Below are 5,142 nucleotides of genomic sequence, written 5' to 3' on the forward strand. Positions count from 1 at the left end.
AATAAGAAGGTGAATTGTTCTTCGAAAAAAACACTCTATTTGCCGTAGCAGACTTCCCATTAATTCGGAGTTCAGCCGTCGAATTGTTGAAAATTATCAACTACCCATTTGTAGTTCAGCCCAAATATATGAAGCCCATTGCCCAATTAGTAGTTCATGAACGTCTTCTTGACTTTAAGTTGGCATATGTTACCTTTTTTTACATACGAAAACATATGTTCTATTTTTCTTATTTAAATAAACTCCACCACACTAAACTCCAATGTATTTCATTGAAGCTTGTTTTCTTCGTAACCGATCAAACTCAAGAGTCTATTTTTTTTTATCAATTTGATCTCTTCATAACGCTATTTACTGTTATTGTTGGATCAAATTCATGTATAGATATGAAAATATAGATAAGACTTTGTAGAAATGTTAGTTTAGTTTCACGTGTGTAGAAACTGATCGTATGGCAGTCAGCTCGACATTCTTTACTCCGTAAAAGGTTTAATACATTTCCAAGTGTAAGTCGCTTGGGCCGGTCACCAAGATGAAACTATAATTGGAGTATGTCCATGTGCTAATTTTTACATTAGACAACTATAATGTTTAAACTCTTCAGTAAAATTCAAATTTTTATTTATTTTTTAATAATACTCTTTAGATTGGTCATGGGCCATTCACTATTGGACATGGACTTTACGTGTTGGCATTTGAAGCGGTTCACATGGCCCTCTTGTGCATGTGCCCACACCAGAATATGGTGGTCCCGGGTCTTGAGTCTTGACTCTTGACCCAAGTCTACTCAGCACTTCCATGCTATAATTTACCACCAGATTATTCCTTCCCCACTTCAATTAACAAACCAAGAATACAAAAACATATCATGATCCACATCAAGCAAATAAAAGGTTTTGTATGCTTACAGCTTCAAGCCAATGTTGCAAGGCTAGTTTTTGAGCCTTTTCATTCTTTGACAAGCCCTTTCCAACCTTAGCAGCCCGGGTCCTAGCCCGAGCCCATCTTGAAACCGCAGTTTCGTGCTTCTCGACGTCGAAAAACGAAACCGAGCTTCGATCCAAAGCTGCAAAGTCCAAAGCCTTCCACCTACAAAACATCAAATAATTTAGAAAAACAAATTAATTTAAATTATACAATCTAAAGGCAGACTATGCATATGTATAATTAGTGCTTAAACTAACCATAGTTCTTCAACAACAACCGCACAATCGGCTAAATTTCTTCGTGTTCGATAACTCTTGTATATCTTCTGAACCGTAGTAGCCGCAGCATTGAGTTCACTCACAGGCCGAGGCGAAAAGAACACGACGGGTTCAGGAAGAAGGTTAGTCGACCCCGACTGACTCGTTTCAACATTCGGGTTGTCGGGCTTGGGCTTTCTAATATCCTGGACTAAGTTCTTGAAAGAAAGGGTGGTTTCAAGCATGATCTTTAATGGTTCACTGCTATTTACACTAATTGAATTCCTTCTTTTACTTGTAGGACTAGAATCCTGTGAAGCATTTGAGGTTGTTATTATCTCGGATTCTGAATCGGATTTCTTGAAGCTTTCGGATGATCTTAATTGGGTTTCGAGGTTATGGAGATCGGTAGGTAGATCTAGGAAACCATGTCTCAAGATTACTTCCCAAGCTGATGATAATAGTGACAAGGATAAACCCATAACAAGTTCAATACCTCCTGCACAAACATAATCATAATTGCTTAAATTATAAATAAATAATTGAATCATAATTTATTGTTTTAACATAAATAAATATATACCAAAAACACTCACCTTTAATCAAGAATCTTTATAATGACTAACTATATGTGTGTTTCCTGCTTGTAGAACTGATGATGAATATGATGAAGCTCAGCCGTGCCTATTTATCTTTTTTGCTTATGTAAAAGATTGACCATTCAAAAAGTTATGGTTTGATTTTGATGATGAAGATTCAAAAATCAAAAGCTTGAAAGTTTGGAATGTTTTGTAGAAAGTAGTTGTTTATCTTTGTATGTATTTGAAGATAGATTATGGTACATACATATACATATGTGGATATATAGATAGGATATTGGTCAAAGAAATGAAGCTGGATCTCGGTTTCCATGAAAAATAATAAAACCTATCAAATTTATGTGGGGTAATGCGTTCAATATTTACTATTTACTATGGATATTATATGGATATTAGCTTTTTAAATCGGGTAAATAAATTAAAAGATTGATTAACTTGGACGTTTATGTTGAAAATCATTTACAAAACTATAAATTATAATAGTAATAATAAGTATGAACGTTAACAAGTGGATTGATGAGAACATAATATAAAAAAAAGCTGTTAGTAATTAATATTTATATATTATAATTGTAATCAATGACGTTTTGTTGCTCTAGGTTGGAATATTGTGGTTGATGTTGAAAGTTTGAGGTTCCTCGTTAATACGGAAACAATGAGTTGCATACTGGTCGCAACAATGAGGACAAAATATATTTGGCAGGTATGGTTTTTTAATTTTGACTTTGCATGTTTAACTATTTTTTAAGCTTTTTACTCTCTTACTCTATATTTAACACCAAAAAAGGACGTTTCCTCATTTCAAATCCAAAACCAGATTATTACATTTTTCTTAAATTTTTTTCAATTAACTTGAAGCATACGTAGAGTTTACATCGAAACAAAAGGCAACTAGACAACACGCTGCAACGCTACCCTTTTGAATTACAAAACTCAAACTTTTAAAAAGCTGGACTGTTAAATCGAATCGAATCAACACGAGTATATGTGTACATATGTCTATCATTATATTGAAAATACACATAAGAAAAGTTTGTTTGTATATAATATAGGTAATGTTCTTAAGCGGCATTTTTACCACATTATCATCACCATTTTAGTTGATGAAGAAACACTAAGTGACCCCGGGCAGATTATGGATAATCTGGGGGTTAAGTAATGTTTCCCACGAGGGTTAGGTCCGGCAAAGAAGGATGTTCTTCAGATGACCTGCAAAACAGACACCGTGAGCTCGTCATTGAGAAAGGGGGGTTCCTCCTTGTGACCACCCTCCGGCGTGAGAATCAGACTAGATTGCTCTGAATATAAGTATATATTGAGAGAAATAGCTAGTGAATGTAAGATACCAGATGATGATACCGTTCCAAGGTGTTGGAGTATTTATAGCCGAAGGTAGGTTTCCAAGCAGGTACAGCCAGCTGTATAATATTCCTGTTCTACCAACTATGGGCTACGCACGTGCCATGCTGGTTGGTGGGTAGGCAGCGGCTAATAGTGACAAGGCCGGCTGTGTACTGTTCCCTTTCCACCAACTGCAGGCTATGTGCGTGCCACGACAAGGGTTGGTGAGTAGGCAGCGGCTAATAGTGACAAACAGTACTAGAGCATGCTCCTCGTACTGTTGTCGGTGAGCTGTCACCCTGTGATTGGTTCATGGGCTGCTTTGGTCAGATCTTGTCTATTTTGTCCATACCTTGGCAGGTATAGTACAAAAGATCTTCCAGAAGCATACGGACTGGCTCATTTGGGCGGGAGTATTCCCGCCTTGCTCATTCCTTCAGGTGACACTGAATTATTTGAGAGTTAGTGTCTTGTGCGTGTAGCCTTGCTATTAGTGCGGGTAGCCTTCCCTGATGGCTTGTATCCGCAGCTGCGGGGACAGGCGGGGTACTTCACCATTGGGAGGCTTTCCCTGCGGGAACAGCTGGCGTACTGCGCGTAAGGTCTTCATCTCTGAGCATGGTGGGTCCTGCGGAACCAGTTGGTCCTTGCACAGACGTCCCTCTTCAAGGTGAGTCTTGCGGGTCCAACTGGGCTCTGCTGGGACCTACCTCTTCAAGTCCCCCCAGTCCAATGTTCTTCTCATGAATTGTTAATAAGTGAGGTGAACTTTGGACTTAAGCAAGGGGTTTTGAAAAGGATTTAGTTTTAAGGTTGTCCGTGGGGATTCTTCCCGCGGTTTCCTTAATGTCACGTGCAGAAATTCCCGACTTTTCTGCTTGATCTTTGGGTATGATGCGGGTAGGTGTGTAACCTCCTCGCAAGTCAGGAACGTTGAGTTTCACTTGTGTAGATTCTCCACGAGGTTTCGGTAGTTTTAAACATAGTGATCAATTATGTTAAAGAACCAATTCCATCCTGGAGCTTCAAACAATCTAGTTCTCAACGTTCCCGCTATGCGGGGATGTTATTTCCCTTTCCGCAAGCATGGCCCAGAAGATCCTTCTTGGTTTCAATTCCCTGCGAGTGCTAAGTATGTGAAGGGTTTCGCCTTGACACTGTACCCGCACTCGTCTTATAGTTATCTTACTTCCAAGGTATTCTTGGCGTCCATTCCCTGCGGGTGCTAAGTATGTGAAGGGTTTTGCCTTGACACTGTACTCGCACCTGTCTTATAGTTACTTGGTTGCCAAGGTAAGGGGTATAGTCCCGCTTACTTTTGAATCTTTTTGAATCTTTTTGAAATTCGAAGAGTTGGTGAAAGGATAAGAACAGTCCAAACTGTTGAAACGTCGTCCGACGGTTTCTTCTGACAGTGTCAGGACGTGCAGGAAGTTATGGCGACGTGACAGTATATGGTCATTCCAGACGCTTTTTCAGGCGCGTGGGCGCGATTTTTCGGGCGCGTGGGTGCGGATTTTACGGCGCGCGTCCCGTCAACAGCTGTTGCTAGCTTGCTTTTTCCACGTGTCATAGTTTCATTGCACCGGCTCTTTTCTCTCTCCTCCGCATTAAATTCATCGCATTCATTGCGATGAGTATATAAAGGGGGAGAGGGTTCACGGTAATCCACACTTTCACTTCTTTCTTCTTCTTCTAAGCGATTTCCGGCGAATACTCTAACTTTCTGTCGAGCATTATCCTGAAATCGTTCTTTACCTCCAAAACATGTCGTCTACTCATGATCCAGAAGCTACCGTCGAGGAGTCTGACTTGTATGTCGAGAACCCGACGTCTACGTCCGATAAGGACGATAAGAGCACTGCTGGCGAATGCCAGTGTGCTCTTCCCATCGAGCTTTACCGGTACATCGTCCGGAAGTTCATGCTCGAGCCGTTCGAGCCTGAGTTTCCGGAGCCACACCAGACGGTATACGATGCCCCCAAGGGCAAAATAGGGGTATATGCCGCCTTCTTCGT

The 5,142-nt window shown here is 40.3% G+C and overlaps 1 pseudogene across 1 annotated transcript; it reads right to left on the reverse strand.

Moving 5' to 3' along the window:
* Window positions 1-665: 665 nt before the first annotated feature.
* On the reverse strand, window positions 666-1,712 carry LOC143549858 (IQ domain-containing protein IQM4 pseudogene; annotated as a pseudogene). The gene is made up of 3 exons (XR_013138213.1): window positions 1,185-1,712; window positions 909-1,089; window positions 666-833 (listed from the first exon to the last, which is right to left on the reverse strand). The product of XR_013138213.1 is annotated as an IQ domain-containing protein IQM4 pseudogene (transcript).
* Window positions 1,713-5,142: the final 3,430 nt, after the last annotated feature.

This window comes from Bidens hawaiensis, unplaced genomic scaffold, assembly GCF_021521415.1.
Source record: "Bidens hawaiensis isolate Kalapana, Puna unplaced genomic scaffold, B.hawaiensis_p1.1 tig00015852_1, whole genome shotgun sequence".
Lineage (NCBI taxonomy): Eukaryota > Viridiplantae > Streptophyta > Magnoliopsida > Asterales > Asteraceae > Bidens > Bidens hawaiensis.